At 45.5% G+C, this 16,982-nt stretch overlaps 6 non-coding genes across 6 annotated transcripts; all 6 read left to right on the top strand.

Moving 5' to 3' along the window:
- The first annotated feature begins 2,151 nt into the window (after positions 1-2,151).
- On the top strand, positions 2,152-2,222 carry trnag-gcc (transfer RNA glycine (anticodon GCC)). The gene has a single exon. It is a non-coding gene; the product is annotated as a tRNA-Gly (tRNA).
- A 2,579-nt stretch (positions 2,223-4,801) lies between these two features.
- trnag-gcc (transfer RNA glycine (anticodon GCC)) lies at positions 4,802-4,872 on the top strand. The gene has a single exon. It is a non-coding gene; the product is annotated as a tRNA-Gly (tRNA).
- Positions 4,873-7,451: 2,579 nt separating this feature from the next.
- On the top strand, positions 7,452-7,522 carry trnag-gcc (transfer RNA glycine (anticodon GCC)). Its single transcript has one exon. It is a non-coding gene; the product is annotated as a tRNA-Gly (tRNA).
- Positions 7,523-10,101: 2,579 nt separating this feature from the next.
- On the top strand, positions 10,102-10,172 carry trnag-gcc (transfer RNA glycine (anticodon GCC)). Its single transcript has one exon. It is a non-coding gene; the product is annotated as a tRNA-Gly (tRNA).
- A 2,579-nt stretch (positions 10,173-12,751) lies between these two features.
- trnag-gcc (transfer RNA glycine (anticodon GCC)) lies at positions 12,752-12,822 on the top strand. Its single transcript has one exon. It is a non-coding gene; the product is annotated as a tRNA-Gly (tRNA).
- A 2,579-nt stretch (positions 12,823-15,401) lies between these two features.
- On the top strand, positions 15,402-15,472 carry trnag-gcc (transfer RNA glycine (anticodon GCC)). Its single transcript has one exon. It is a non-coding gene; the product is annotated as a tRNA-Gly (tRNA).
- Positions 15,473-16,982: the final 1,510 nt, after the last annotated feature.

The following is a 16,982-nucleotide window of genomic DNA, read 5'->3' on the forward strand; positions in this document are numbered from 1 at the left end:
CCATATCACCTTCCATGTAGGAAAGTATCCCATGGCTCTTCACGCTGCTGTATTAAAGCAGAAATGGGACGTGGCAGGGTCTCACTCTGCTTCTTTCCAGAGTCAATTCAGAGCTTCACACCTGATTTACATGACAGGTCTTAGAGTTGGTAGCAAACTGCAAGTGTCATTGTAAATGCGTAAGCTCTCCACTTAACCTGCTCAGCTGGAAGGCGAACAATGCCAGCTTCTGCAATCATTCCATCGAGCTGAAGTCCCACATCCTAATGTGATCCTGGTAAAACTCTCCTTTCCCTCACTTCAAGACTGTGACGTCCAGCCAAAATGATGGTACCCAAAATTGTACAGCAGCGTCCTGGGTCTTGCCTCTCGTAGCCTCGTGGTCGTGTTGTTGAGCTGCTAATGCATACAGTCGTGCCCATGATCTATGCATCTGAGTACGAATCCCGCTCTGGTCTTTGCATAGATGTATTAATTTAATAGAAGCAGGTCCCAACTGACACTGGAATGAAACAAAGTCAGAATGGATGCTGGTAGTATGTCTCAGTCTACTTAGCTTCAATGCCACCTCTGCCTTTCCCTGCTTCTTTGTGACAAAATTGCCAGGAATTCTATGTGCCAATCTTATTGAGCAGTCCCTCTTTGAGCTGTAAGTAAAGGTGTGTAACTGTGCCTTTTGCTAGGGAGGACCTGTTTTCCGTCAAGCAGTTGAAGTGCCACCTTGGCCCCGTGCTCCCACTATTAAACCTGGATGTGAACAAAGGTAGTGGCTTGAAGATGTTGACATATTGCATGAAATGATATTGCAGTGGTGTGAAGTGTTAGTAAAGAGACAGGCTGCTGTGACGGTTGGGCATGATCTTTGCAAATTGTAGGCCTTTTTAAAATGATGAGTTTAAAGCAGAGGTGTATTGGGCGAGAAGCAGATTGTATATTTGGAGAAAGTGTAGTGTAGTTTTGTTAGCAGAAGTTTGAAAGATGGAAATGTGGTTATGAATGAAATGGAGGTGTGCAGCAGCCTGCGAGGTTTCTGTTGTGTTGCGGGCGCAAGATTTCATGATGAAATGTGTTGCAGCCTAGGGAATGTGTTAGCAGCCCTGCTTTTCCTGATATGTATTAATGACCTGGACTCGGGTGTACAGGCCACAAATTCAAAATTTGCAGATGACACAAAACTTGGAAGTACTGTGAACTGTGAGGAGGATTGTGATCAACTTCAAGAGGACATAGACAGGCTGGTGGAATGGGCGGACGAGTGGCAGATGAAATTTAATGCAGAGTAGTGTGAAGTGATTCGTGTTGGTAGGAAGAACGAGGAGTGGCAATCTCAAATCAAGGGTACCGTTCGAAATGGGGTGCAGGAGCTGAGGGACCTGGGGGTATATGTGCACAAATGATTGAAGGTGGCAGGGCAGGTTGAGAAAGCTGTTCATAAAGCATATGGGATCCTGGCTCTTATAAGTAGGGGGATAGAGCACAAAAGCAAGGAAGTTATGATAAACCTGTGCAAAAGATTGGTATTGTGTGTGATTCAGGGCACCACACTTTGGTAAGGATGTGAAGGCATTAAGAGGGTGCAGAAAAGTTTCACGAGAATGGTTCCAGGGATGAGGAAGTTGATTTCCGTGGATAGATTGGAGAAGATGGAGCTGTGGGTTTTTGGAGTAGAGAAGATCAAGAGGAGATTTGATAGAGGTGTTGGAAATCACGAGGGGTGTGGACAGAGTAGATAGGGAGAAAGCGTTGCCGTTGGCGGAAGGACGGAGAAGCAGGGGCACCGATTGAAAGTGATTGGCAAAAGAAGCAACGGCGACACGAGGAAAAAGTTTTTTCCGCAGCGAGTTGATAGCAAGCGGAATGCAATGCCTGAGAGTGTGCTGGAGGCAGATTGAATGGTGGCTTTGAAAAAGGAATTGGACAATGACGTGTGGAGAAGATATTTGCAGGGCTACAGGGAAAAAGTAGGGCGGTGGAGCTAGGTGATTAGCCCTTGCAGAGAGCTGTGATGGACACAATGGGCGGAATGGCCTTGTTCTACGCTGTAACCATTGCATGAATGTGTCCTTGGATGAAAGGACACTGATGGCAAATGCTAGTGTTTGCAAATTAAACTTGAGGAAAAGCAAAGAAAACCCAATGAATTCTGTGATTGCATTGGTGGTTCAGTGGTAGAATTCTCACATGCCACGCGGGAGGCCCGGGTTCGATTCCCGGCCAATGCAATGATACTCCTATTGCTATTTCCATCCTTCTTCTCCTGCTCTTTGCACTGCACCACCCCCACCCCTCCCCCCTGCCACATCGCAGCGTCTTTCCCATTTTGCTGCTACAACTTTTCAACATCTGCTTCACTGCACCCTTTTCTTTCATCTTACTTCAACACCTACAAATACACAATCCTCTTAAAACACCACTCATCCTTTCACTTATCTTACTGCCATCACATTATCAACTCTCTCCAATTCTCCACAGTCATCAGCTTTCACAAATATTCATCATTTAGCAAGAGCAAAACAAAATTAGCACAACTTGACACTTTTTCACCTTTCTCTCTCTTTTCTCTTCTCACTTCTTACCATCAAATCATTCATAGGCACAGCTTTTCTGCACACACTGCAATCGCAAGCAACAACAACAACAATGTGCATTTCCATATCACCTTCCATGTAGGAAAGTATCCCATGGCTCTTCACGCTGCTGTATTAAAGCAGAAATGGGACGTGGCAGGGTCTCACTCTGCTTCTTTCCAGAGTCAATTCAGAGCTTCACACCTGATTTACATGACAGGTCTTAGAGTTGGTAGCAAACTGCAAGTGTCATTGTAAATGCATAAGCTCTCCACTTAACCTGCTCAGCTGGAAGGCGAACAATGCCAGCTTCTGCAATCATTCCGTCGAGCTGAAGTCCCACATCCTAATGTGATCCTGGTAAAACTCTCCTTTCCCTCACTTCAAGACTGTGACGTCCAGCCAAAATAATGGTACCCAAAATTGTACAGCAGCGTCCTGGGTCTTGCCTCTCGTAGCCTCGTGGTCGTGTTGTTGAGCTGCTAATGCATACAGTCGTGCCCATGATCTATGCATCTGAGTACGAATCCCGCTCTGGTCTTTGCATAGATGTGTTAATTTAATAGAAGCAGGTCCCAACTGACACTGGAATGAAACAAAGTCAGAATGGATGCTGGTAGTATGTCTCAGTCTACTTAGCTTCAATGCCACCTCTGCCTTTCCCTGCTTCTTTGTGACAAAATTGCCAGGAATTCTATGTGCCAATCTTATTGAGCAGTCCCTCTTTGAGCTGTAAGTAAAGGTGTGTAACTGTGCCTTTTGCTAGGGAGGACCTGTTTTCCGTCAAGCAGTTGAAGTGCCACCTTGGCCCCGTGCTCCCACTATTAAACCTGGATGTGAACAAAGGTAGTGGCTTGAAGATGTTGACATATTGCATGAAATGATATTGCAGTGGTGTGAAGTGTTAGTAAAGAGACAGGCTGCTGTGACGGTTGGGCATGATCTTTGCAAATTGTAGGCCTTTTTAAAATGATGAGTTTAAAGCAGAGGTGTATTGGGCGAGAAGCAGATTGTATATTTGGAGAAAGTGTAGTGTAGTTGTGTTAGAAGAAGTTTGAAAGATGGAAATGTGGTTATGAATGAAATGGAGGTGTGCAGCAGCCTGCGAGGTTTCTGTGGTGTTGCGGGCGCAAGCTTTCATGATGAAATGTGTTGCAGCCTAGGGAATGTGTTAACAGCCCTGCTTTTCCTGATATGTATTAATGACCTGGACTCGGGTGTACAGGCCACAAATTCAAAATTTGCAGATGACACAAAACTTGGAAGTACTGTGAACTGTGAGGAGGATTGTGATCAACTTCAAGAGGACATAGACAGGCTGGTGGAATGGGCGGACGAGTGGCAGATGAAATTTAATGCAGAGAAGTGTGAAGTGATTCGTGTTGGGAGGAAGAACGAGGAGTGGCAATCTCAAATCAAGGGTACCGTTCGAAATGGGGTGCAGGAGCTGAGGGACCTGGGGGCATATGTGCACAAATGATTGAAGGTGGCAGGGCAGGTTGAGAAAGCTGTTCATAAAGCAAATGGGATCCTGGCTCTTATAAGTAGGGGGATAGAGCACAAAAGCAAGGAAGTTATGATAAACCTGTGCAAAAGATTGGTATTGTGTGTGATTCAGGGCACCACACTTTGGTAAGGATGTGAAGGCATTAAGAGGGTGCAGAAAAGTTTCACGAGAATGGTTCCAGGGATGAGGAAGTTGATTTCCGTGGATAGATTGGAGAAGATGGAGCTGTGGGTTTTTGGAGTAGAGAAGATCAAGAGGAGATTTGATAGAGGTGTTGGAAATCACGAGGGGTGTGGACAGAGTAGATAGGGAGAAAGCGTTGCCGTTGGCGGAAGGACGGAGAAGCAGGGGCACCGATTGAAAGTGATTGGCAAAAGAAGCAACGGCGACATGAGGAAAAAGTTTTTTCCGCAGCGAGTTGATAGCAAGCGGAATGCAATGCCTGAGAGTGTGCTGGAGGCAGATTGAATGGTGGCTTTGAAAAAGGAATTGGACAATGACGTGTGGAGAAGATATTTGCAGGGCTACAGGGAAAAAGTAGGGCGGTGGAGCTAGGTGATTAGCCCTTGCAGAGAGCTGTGATGGACACAATGGGCGGAATGGCCTTGTTCTACGCTGTAACCATTGCATGAATGTGTCCTTGGATGAAAGGACACTGATGGCAAATGCTAGTGTTTGCAAATTAAACTTGAGGAAAAGCAAAGAAAACCCAATGAATTCTGTGATTGCATTGGTGGTTCAGTGGTAGAATTCTCGCCTGCCACGCGGGAGGCCCGGGTTCGATTCCCGGCCAATGCAATGATACTCCTATTGCTATTTCCATCCTTCTTCCCCTGCTCTTTGCACTGCACCACCCCCACCCCTCCCCCCTGCCACATCGCAGCGTCTTTCCCATTTTGCTGCTACAACTTTTCAACATCTGCTTCACTGCACCCTTTTCTTTCATCTTACTTCAACACCTACAAATACACAATCCTCTTAAAACACCACTCATCCTTTCACTTATCTTACTGCCATCACATTATCAACTCTCTCCAATTCTCCACAGTCATCAGCTTTCACAAATATTCATCATTTAGCAAGAGCAAAACAAAATTAGCACAACTTGACACTTTTTCACCTTTCTCTCTCTTTTCTCTTCTCACTTCTTACCATCAAATCATTCATAGGCACAGCTTTTCTGCACACACTGCAATCGCAAGCAACAACAACAACAATGTGCATTTCCATATCACCTTCCATGTAGGAAAGTATCCCATGGCTCTTCACGCTGCTGTATTAAAGCAGAAATGGGACGTGGCAGGGTCTCACTCTGCTTCTTTCCAGAGTCAATTCAGAGCTTCACACCTGATTTACATGACAGGTCTTAGAGTTGGTAGCAAACTGCAAGTGTCATTGTAAATGCGTAAGCTCTCCACTTAACCTGCTCAGCTGGAAGGCGAACAATGCCAGCTTCTGCAATCATTCCGTCGAGCTGAAGTCCCACATCCTAATGTGATCCTAGTAAAACTCTCCTTTCCCTCACTTCAAGACTGTGACGTCCAGCCAAAATGATGGTACCCAAAATTGTACAGCAGCGTCATGGGTCTTGCCTCTCGTAGCCTCGTGGTCGTGTTGTTGAGCTGCTAATGCATACAGTCGTGCCCATGATCTATGCATCTGAGTACGAATCCCGCTCTGGTCTTTGCATAGATGTGTTAATTTAATAGAAGCAGGTCCCAACTGACACTGGAATGAAACAAAGTCAGAATGGATGCTGGTAGTATGTCTCAGTCTACTTAGCTTCAATGCCACCTCTGCCTTTCCCTGCTTCTTTGTGACAAAATTGCCAGGAATTCTATGTGCCAATCTTATTGAGCAGTCCCTCTTTGAGCTGTAAGTAAAGGTGTGTAACTGTGCCTTTTGCTAGGGAGGACCTGTTTTCCGTCAAGCAGTTGAAGTGCCACCTTGGCCCCGTGCTCCCACTATTAAACCTGGATGTGAACAAAGGTAGTGGCTTGAAGATGTTGACATATTGCATGAAATGATATTGCAGTGGTGTGAAGTGTTAGTAAAGAGACAGGCTGCTGTGACGGTTGGGCATGATCTTTGCAAATTGTAGGCCTTTTTAAAATGATGAGTTTAAAGCAGAGGTGTATTGGGTGAGAAGCAGATTGTATATTTGGAGAAAGTGTAGTGTAGTTGTGTTAGAAGAAGTTTGAAAGATGGAAATGTGGTTATGAATGAAATGGAGGTGTGCAGCAGCCTGCGAGGTTTCTGTGGTGTTGCGGGCGCAAGCTTTCATGATGAAATGTGTTGCAGTCTAGGGAATGTGTTAGCAGCCCTGCTTTTCCTGATATGTATTAATGACCTGGACTCGGGTGTACAGGCCACAAATTCAAAATTTGCAGATGACACAAAACTTGGAAGTACTGTGAACTGTGAGGAGGATTGTGATCAACTTCAAGAGGACATAGACAGGCTGGTGGAATGGGCGGACGAGTGGCAGATGAAATTTAATGCAGAGAAGTGTGAAGTGATTCGTGTTGGGAGGAAGAACGAGGAGTGGCAATCTCAAATCAAGGGTACCGTTCGAAATGGGGTGCAGGAGCTGAGGGACCTGGGGGCATATGTGCACAAATGATTGAAGGTGGCAGGGCAGGTTGAGAAAGCTGTTCATAAAGCAAATGGGATCCTGGCTCTTATAAGTAGGGGGATAGAGCACAAAAGCAAGGAAGTTATGATAAACCTGTGCAAAAGATTGGTATTGTGTGTGATTCAGGGCACCACACTTTGGTAAGGATGTGAAGGCATTAAGATGGTGCAGAAAAGTTTCACGAGAATGGTTCCAGGGATGAGGAAGTTGATTTCCGTGGATAGATTGGAGAAGATGGAGCTGTGGGTTTTTGGAGGAGAGAAGATCAAGAGGAGATTTGATAGAGGTGTTGGAAATCACGAGGGGTGTGGACAGAGTAGATAGGGAGAAAGCGTTGCCGTTGGCGGAAGGACGGAGAAGCAGGGGCACCGATTGAAAGTGATTGGCAAAAGAAGCAACGGCGACATGAGGAAAAAGTTTTTTCCGCAGCGAGTTGATAGCAAGCGGAATGCAATGCCTGAGAGTGTGCTGGAGGCAGATTGAATGGTGGCTTTGAAAAAGGAATTGGACAATGACGTGTGGAGAAGATATTTGCAGGGCTACAGGGAAAAAGTAGGGCGGTGGAGCTAGGTGATTAGCCCTTGCAGAGAGCTGTGATGGACACAATGGGCGGAATGGCCTTGTTCTACGCTGTAACCATTGCATGAATGTGTCCTTGGATGAAAGGACACTGATGGCAAATGCTAGTGTTTGCAAATTAAACTTGAGGAAAAGCAAAGAAAACCCAATGAATTCTGTGATTGCATTGGTGGTTCAGTGGTAGAATTCTCGCCTGCCACGCGGGAGGCCCGGGTTTGATTCCCGGCCAATGCAATGATACTCCTATTGCTATTTCCATCCTTCTTCCCCTGCTCTTTGCACTGCACCACCCCCACCCCTCCCCCCTGCCACATCGCAGCGTCTTTCCCATTTTGCTGCTACAACTTTTCAACATCTGCTTCACTGCACCCTTTTCTTTCATCTTACTTCAACACCTACAAATACACAATCCTCTTAAAACACCACTCATCCTTTCACTTATCTTACTGCCATCACATTATCAACTCTCTCCAATTCTCCACAGTCATCAGCTTTCACAAATATTCATCATTTAGCAAGAGCAAAACAAAATTAGCACAACTTGACACTTTTTCACCTTTCTCTCTCTTTTCTCTTCTCACTTCTTACCATCAAATCATTCATAGGCACAGCTTTTCTGCACACACTGCAATCGCAAGCAACAACAACAACAATGTGCATTTCCATATCACCTTCCATGTAGGAAAGTATCCCATGGCTCTTCACGCTGCTGTATTAAAGCAGAAATGGGACGTGGCAGGGTCTCACTCTGCTTCTTTCCAGAGTCAATTCAGAGCTTCACACCTGATTTACATGACAGGTCTTAGAGTTGGTAGCAAACTGCAAGTGTCATTGTAAATGCGTAAGCTCTCCACTTAACCTGCTCAGCTGGAAGGCGAACAATGCCAGCTTCTGCAATCAGTCCGTCGAGCTGAAGTCCCACATCCTAATGTGATCCTAGTAAAACTCTCCTTTCCCTCACTTCAAGACTGTGACGTCCAGCCAAAATGATGGTACCCAAAATTGTACAGCAGCGTCCTGGGTCTTGCCTCTCGTAGCCTCGTGGTCGTGTTGTTGAGCTAGTAATGCATACAGTCGTGCCCATGATCTATGCATCTGAGTACGAATCCCGCTCTGGTCTTTGCATAGATGTATTAATTTAATAGAAGCAGGTCCCAACTGACACTGGAATGAAACAAAGTCAGAATGGATGCTGGTAGTATGTCTCAGTCTACTTAGCTTCAATGCCACCTCTGCCTTTCCCTGCTTCTTTGTGACAAAATTGCCAGGAATTCTATGTGCCAATCTTATTGAGCAGTCCCTCTTTGAGCTGTAAGTAAAGGTGTGTAACTGTGCCTTTTGCTAGGGAGGACCTGTTTTCCGTCAAGCAGTTGAAGTGCCACCTTGGCCCCGTGCTCCCACTATTAAACCTGGATGTGAACAAAGGTAGTGGCTTGAAGATGTTGACATATTGCATGAAATGATATTGCAGTGGTGTGAAGTGTTAGTAAAGAGACAGGCTGCTGTGACGGTTGGGCATGATCTTTGCAAATTGTAGGCCTTTTTAAAATGATGAGTTTAAAGCAGAGGTGTATTGGGCGAGAAGCAGATTGTATATTTGGAGAAAGTGTAGTGTAGTTGTGTTAGAAGAAGTTTGAAAGATGGAAATGTGGTTATGAATGAAATGGAGGTGTGCAGCAGCCTGCGAGGTTTCTGTTGTGTTGCGGGCGCAAGATTTCATGATGAAATGTGTTGCAGCCTAGGGAATGTGTTATCAGCCCTGCTTTTCCTGATATGTATTAATGACCTGGACTCGGGTGTACAGGCCACAAATTCAAAATTTGCAGATGACACAAAACTTGGAAGTACTGTGAACTGTGAGGAGGATTGTGATCAACTTCAAGAGGACATAGACAGGCTGGTGGAATGGGCGGACGAGTGGCAGATGAAATTTAATGCAGAGTAGTGTGAAGTGATTCGTGTTGGTAGGAAGAACGAGGAGTGGCAATCTCAAATCAAGGGTACCGTTCGAAATGGGGTGCAGGAGCTGAGGGACCTGGGGGTATATGTGCACAAATGATTGAAGGTGGCAGGGCAGGTTGAGAAAGCTGTTCATAAAGCATATGGGATCCTGGCTCTTATAAGTAGGGGGATAGAGCACAAAAGCAAGGAAGTTATGATAAACCTGTGCAAAAGATTGGTATTGTGTGTGATTCAGGGCACCACACTTTGGTAAGGATGTGAAGGCATTAAGAGGGTGCAGAAAAGTTTCACGAGAATGGTTCCAGGGATGAGGAAGTTGATTTCCGTGGATAGATTGGAGAAGATGGAGCTGTGGGTTTTTGGAGTAGAGAAGATCAAGAGGAGATTTGATAGAGGTGTTGGAAATCACGAGGGGTGTGGACAGAGTAGATAGGGAGAAAGCGTTGCCGTTGGCGGAAGGACGGAGAAGCAGGGGCACCGATTGAAAGTGATTGGCAAAAGAAGCAACGGCGACATGAGGAAAAAGTTTTTTCCGCAGCGAGTTGATAGCAAGCGGAATGCAATGCCTGAGAGTGTGCTGGAGGCAGATTGAATGGTGGCTTTGAAAAAGGAATTGGACAATGACGTGTGGAGAAGATATTTGCAGGGCTACAGGGAAAAAGTAGGGCGGTGGAGCTAGGTGATTAGCCCTTGCAGAGAGCTGTGATGGACACAATGGGCGGAATGGCCTTGTTCTACGCTGTAACCATTGCATGAATGTGTCCTTGGATGAAAGGACACTGATGGCAAATGCTAGTGTTTGCAAATTAAACTTGAGGAAAAGCAAAGAAAACCCAATGAATTCTGTGATTGCATTGGTGGTTCAGTGGTAGAATTCTCGCCTGCCACGCGGGAGGCCCGGGTTCGATTCCCGGCCAATGCAATGATACTCCTATTGCTATTTCCATCCTTCTTCCCCTGCTCTTTGCACTGCACCACCCCCACCCCTCCCCCCTGCCACATCGCAGCGTCTTTCCCATTTTGCTGCTACAACTTTTCAACATCTGCTTCACTGCACCCTTTTCTTTCATCTTACTTCAACACCTACAAATACACAATCCTCTTAAAACACCACTCATCCTTTCACTTATCTTACTGCCATCACATTATCAACTCTCTCCAATTCTCCACAGTCATCAGCTTTCACAAATATTCATCATTTAGCAAGAGCAAAACAAAATTAGCACAACTTGACACTTTTTCACCTTTCTCTCTCTTTTCTCTTCTCACTTCTTACCATCAAATCATTCATAGGCACAGCTTTTCTGCACACACTGCAATCGCAAGCAACAACAACAACAATGTGCATTTCCATATCACCTTCCATGTAGGAAAGTATCCCATGGCTCTTCACGCTGCTGTATTAAAGCAGAAATGGGACGTGGCAGGGTCTCACTCTGCTTCTTTCCAGAGTCAATTCAGAGCTTCACACCTGATTTACATGACAGGTCTTAGAGTTGGTAGCAAACTGCAAGTGTCATTGTAAATGCGTAAGCTCTCCACTTAACCTGCTCAGCTGGAAGGCGAACAATGCCAGCTTCTGCAATCATTCCGTCGAGCTGAAGTCCCACATCCTAATGTGATCCTAGTAAAACTCTCCTTTCCCTCACTTCAAGACTGTGACGTCCAGCCAAAATGATGGTACCCAAAATTGTACAGCAGCGTCGTGGGTCTTGCCTCTCGTAGCCTCGTGGTCGTGTTGTTGAGCTGCTAATGCATACAGTCGTGCCCATGATCTATGCATCTGAGTACGAATCCCGCTCTGGTCTTTGCATAGATGTGTTAATTTAATAGAAGCAGGTCCCAACTGACACTGGAATGAAACAAAGTCAGAATGGATGCTGGTAGTATGTCTCAGTCTACTTAGCTTCAATGCCACCTGTGCCTTTCCCTGCTTCTTTGTGACAAAATTGCCAGGAATTCTATGTGCCAATCTTATTGAGCAGTCCCTCTTTGAGCTGTAAGTAAAGGTGTGTAACTGTGCCTTTTGCTAGGGAGGACCTGTTTTCCATCAAGCAGTTGAAGTGCCACCTTGGCCCCGTGCTCCCACTATTAAACCTGGATGTGAACAAAGGTAGTGGCTTGAAGATGTTGACATATTGCATGAAATTATATTGCAGTGGTGTGAAGTGTTAGTAAAGAGACAGGCTGCTGTGACGGTTGGGCATGATCTTTGCAAATTGTAGGCCTTTTTAAAATGATGAGTTTAAAGCAGAGGTGTATTGGGCGAGAAGCAGATTGTATATTTGGAGAAAGTGTAGTGTAGTTGTGTTAGAAGAAGTTTGAAAGATGGAAATGTGGTTATGAATGAAATGGAGGTGTGCAGCAGCCTGCGAGGTTTCTGTTGTGTTGCGGGCGCAAGCTTTCATGATGAAATGTGTTGCAGCCTAGGGAATGTGTTAGCAGCCCTGCTTTTCCTGATATGTATTAATGACCTGGACTCGGGTGTACAGGCCACAAATTCAAAATTTGCAGATGACACAAAACTTGGAAGTACTGTGAACTGTGAGGAGGATTGTGATCAACTTCAAGAGGACATAGACAGACTGGTGGAATGGGCAGACGAGTGGCAGATGAAATTTAATGCAGAGAAGTGTGAAGTGATTCGTGTTGGTAGGAAGAACGAGGAGTGGCAATCTCAAATCTAGGGTACCGTTCGAAATGTGGTGCAGGAGCTGAGGGACCTGGGGGTATATGTGCACAAATGATTGAAGGTGGCAGGGCAGGTTGAGATAGCTGTTCATAAAGCATATGGGATCCTGGCTCTTATAAGTAGGGGGATAGAGCACAAAAGCAAGGAAGTTATGATAAACCTGTGCAAAAGATTGGTATTGTGTGTGATTCAGGGCACCACACTTTGGTAAGGATGTGAAGGCATTAAGAGGGTGCAGAAAAGTTTCACGAGAATGGTTCCAGGGATGAGGAAGTTGATTTCCGTGGATAGATTGGAGAAGATGGAGCTGTGGGTTTTTGGAGTAGAGAAGATCAAGAGGAGATTTGATAGAGGTGTTGGAAATCACGAGGGGTGTGGACAGAGTAGATAGGGAGAAAGCGTTGCCGTTGGCGGAAGGACGGAGAAGCAGGGGCACCGATTGAAAGTGATTGGCAAAAGAAGCAACGGCGACACTAGGAAAAAGTTTTTTCCGCAGCGAGTTGATAGCAAGCGGAATGCAATGCCTGAGAGTGTGCTGGAGGCAGATTGAATGGTGGCTTTGAAAAAGGAATTGGACAATGACGTGTGGAGAAGATATTTGCAGGGCTACAGGGAAAAAGTAGGGCGGTGGAGCTAGGTGATTAGCCCTTGCAGAGAGCTGTGATGGACACAATGGGCGGAATGGCCTTGTTCTACGCTGTAACCATTGCATGAATGTGTCCTTGGATGAAAGGACACTGATGGCAAATGCTAGTGTTTGCAAATTAAACTTGAGGAAAAGCAAAGAAAACCCAATGAATTCTGTGATTGCATTGGTGGTTCAGTGGTAGAATTCTCGCCTGCCACGCGGGAGGCCCGGGTTCGATTCCCGGCCAATGCAATGATACTCCTATTGCTATTTCCATCCTTCTTCCCCTGCTCTTTGCACTGCACCACCCCCACCCCTCCCCCCTGCCACATCGCAGCGTCTTTCCCATTTTGCTGCTACAACTTTTCAACATCTGCTTCACTGCACCCTTTTCTTTCATCTTACTTCAACACCTACAAATACGCAATCCTCTTAAAACACCACTCATCCTTTCACTTATCTTACTGCCATCACATTATCAACTCTCTCCAATTCTCCACAGTCATCAGCTTTCACAAATATTCATCATTTAGCAAGAGCAAAACAAAATTAGCACAACTTGACACTTTTTCACCTTTCTCTCTCTTTTCTCTTCTCACTTCTTACCATCAAATCATTCATAGGCACAGCTTTTCTGCACACACTGCAATCGCAAGCAACAACAACAACAATGTGCATTTCCATATCACCTTCCATGTAGGAAAGTATCCCATGGCTCTTCACGCTGCTGTATTAAAGCAGAAATGGGACGTGGCAGGGTCTCACTCTGCTTCTTTCCAGAGTCAACTCAGAGCTTCACACCCGATTTACATGACAGGTCTTAGAGTTGGTAGCAAACTGCAAGTGTCATTGTAAATGCGTAAGCTCTCCACTTAACCTTCTCAGTTGGAAGGCGAACAATGCCAGCTTCTGCAATCATTCCGTCGAGCTGAAGTCCCACATCCTAATGTGATCCTGGTAAAACTCTCCTTTCCCTCACTTCAAGACTGTGACGTCCAGCCAAAATGATGGTACCCAAAATTGTACAGCAGCGTCGTGGGTCTTGCCTCTCGTAGCCTCGTGGTCGTGTTGTTGAGCTGCTAATGCATACAGTCGTGCCCATGATCTATGCATCTGAGTACGAATCCCGCTCTGGTCTTTGCATAGATGTGTTAATTTAATAGAAGCAGGTCCCAACTGACACTGGAATGAAACAAAGTCAGAATGGATGCTGGTAGTATGTCTCAGTCTACTTAGCTTCAATGCCACCTCTGCCTTTCCCTGCTTCTTTGTGACAAAATTGCCAGGAATTCTATGTGCCAATCTTATTGAGCAGTCCCTCTTTGAGCTGTAAGTAAAGGTGTGTAACTGTGCCTTTTGCTAGGGAGGACCTGTTTTCCGTCAAGCAGTTGAAGTGCCACCTTGGCCCCGTGCTCCCACTATTAAACCTGGATGTGAACAAAGGTAGTGGCTTGAAGATGTTGACATATTGCATGAAATGATATTGCAGTGGTGTGAAGTGTTAGTAAAGAGACAGGCTGCTGTGACGGTTGGGCATGATCTTTGCAAATTGTAGGCCTTTTTAAAATGATGAGTTTAAAGCAGAGGTGTATTGGGCGAGAAGCAGATTGTATATTTGGAGAAAGTGTAGTGTAGTTGTGTTAGCAGAAGTTTGAAAGATGGAAATGTGGTTATGAATGAAATGGAGGTGTGCAGCAGCCTGCGAGGTTTCTGTTGTGTTGCGGGCGCAAGATTTCATGATGAAATGTGTTGCAGCCTAGGGAATGTGTTAGCAGCCCTGCTTTTCCTGATATGTATTAATGACCTGGACTCGGGTGTACAGGCCACAAATTCAAAATTTGCAGATGACACAAAACTTGGAAGTACTGTGAACTGTGAGGAGGATTGTGATCAACTTCAAGAGGAAATAGACAGGCTGGTGGAATGGGCGGACGAGTGGCAGATGAAATTTAATGCAGAGTAGTGTGAAGTGATTCGTGTTGGTAGGAAGAACGAGGAGTGGCAATCTCAAATCAAGGGTACCGTTCGAAATGGGGTGCAGGAGCTGAGGGACCTGGGGGTATATGTGCACAAATGATTGAAGGTGGCAGGGCAGGTTGAGAAAGCTGTTCATAAAGCATATGGGATCCTGGCTCTTATAAGTAGGGGGATAGAGCACAAAAGCAAGGAAGTTATGATAAACCTGTGCAAAAGATTGGTATTGTGTGTGATTCAGGGCACCACACTTTGGTAAGGATGTGAAGGCATTAAGAGGGTGCAGAAAAGTTTCACGAGAATGGTTCCAGGGATGAGGAAGTTGATTTCCGTGGATAGATTGGAGAAGATGGAGCTGTGGGTTTTTGGAGTAGAGAAGATCAAGAGGAGATTTGATAGAGGTGTTGGAAATCACGAGGGGTGTGGACAGAGTAGATAGGGAGAAAGCGTTGCCGTTGGCGGAAGGACGGAGAAGCAGGGGCACCGATTGAAAGTGATTGGCAAAAGAAGCAACGGCGACATGAGGAAAAAGTTTTTTCCGCAGCGAGTTGATAGCAAGCGGAATGCAATGCCTGAGAGTGTGCTGGAGGCAGATTGAATGGTGGCTTTGAAAAAGGAATTGGACAATGACGTGTGGAGAAGATATTTGCAGGGCTACAGGGAAAAAGTAGGGCGGTGGAGCTAGGTGATTAGCCCTTGCAGAGAGCTGTGATGGACACAATGGGCGGAATGGCCTTGTTCTACGCTGTAACCATTGCATGAATGTGTCCTTGGATGAAAGGACACTGATGGCAAATGCTAGTGTTTGCAAATTAAACTTGAGGAAAAGCAAAGAAAACCCAATGAATTCTGTGATTGCATTGGTGGTTCAGTGGTAAAATTCTCGCCTGCCACGCAGGAGGCCCGGGTTCGATTCCCGGCCAATGCAATGATACTCCTATTGCTATTTCCATCCTTCTTCCCCTGCTCTTTGCACTGCACCACCCCCACCCCTCCCCCCTGCCACATCGCAGCGTCTTTCCCATTTTGCTGCTACAACTTTTCAACATCTGCTTCACTGCACCCTTTTCTTTCATCTTACTTCAACACCTACAAATACACAATCCTCTTAAAACACCACTCATCCTTTCACTTATCTTACTGCCATCACATTATCAACTCTCTCCAATTCTCCACAGTCATCAGCTTTCACAAATATTCATCATTTAGCAAGAGCAAAACAAAATTAGCACAACTTGACACTTTTTCACCTTTCTCTCTCTTTTCTCTTCTCACTTCTTACCATCAAATCATTCATAGGCACAGCTTTTCTGCACACACTGCAATCGCAAGCAACAACAACAACAATGTGCATTTCCATATCACCTTCCATGTAGGAAAGTATCCCATGGCTCTTCACGCTGCTGTATTAAAGCAGAAATGGGACGTGGCAGGGTCTCACTCTGCTTCTTTCCAGAGTCAATTCAGAGCTTCACACCCGATTTACATGACAGGTCTTAGAGTTGGTAGCAAACTGCAAGTGTCATTGTAAATGCGTAAGCTCTCCACTTAACCTGCTCAGCTGGAAGGCGAACAATGCCAGCTTCTGCAATCATTCCGTCGAGCTGAAGTCCCACATCCTAATGTGATCCTGGTAAAACTCTCCTTTCCCTCACTTCAAGACTGTGACGTCCAGCCAAAATGATGGTACCCAAAATTGTACAGCAGCGTCCTGGGTCTTGCCTCTCGTAGCCTCGTGGTCGTGTTGTTGAGCTGCTAATGCATACAGTCGTGCCCATGATCTATGCATCTGAGTACGAATCCCGCTCTGGTCTTTGCATAGATGTATTAATTTAATAGAAGCAGGTCCCAACTGACACTGGAATGAAACAAAGTCAGAATGGATGCTGGTAGTATGTCTCAGTCTACTTAGCTTCAATGCCACCTCTGCCTTTCCCTGCTTCTTTGTGACAAAATTGCCAGGAATTCTATGTGCCAATCTTATTGAGCAGTCCCTCTTTGAGCTGTAAGTAAAGGTGTGTAACTGTGCCTTTTGCTAGGGAGGACCTGTTTTCCGTCAAGCAGTTGAAGTGCCACCTTGGCCCCGTGCTCCCACTATTAAACCTGGATGTGAACAAAGGTAGTGGCTTGAAGATGTTGACATATTGCATGAAATGATATTGCAGTGGTGTGAAGTGTTAGTAAAGAGACAGGCTGCTGTGACGGTTGGGCATGATCTTTGCAAATTGTAGGCCTTTTTAAAATGATGAGTTTAAAGCAGAGGTGTATTGGGCGAGAAGCAGATTGTATATTTGGAGAAAGTGTAGTGTAGTTGTGTTAGAAGAAGTTTGAAAGATGGAAATGTGGTTATGAATGAAATGGAGGTGTGCAGCAGCCTGCGAGGTTTCTGTGGTGTTGCGGGCGCAAGCTTTCATGATGAAATGTGTTGCAGCCTAGGG

This window comes from Heterodontus francisci, chromosome 1, assembly GCF_036365525.1.
Source record: "Heterodontus francisci isolate sHetFra1 chromosome 1, sHetFra1.hap1, whole genome shotgun sequence".
In the NCBI taxonomy this organism is placed as follows: domain Eukaryota; kingdom Metazoa; phylum Chordata; class Chondrichthyes; order Heterodontiformes; family Heterodontidae; genus Heterodontus; species Heterodontus francisci.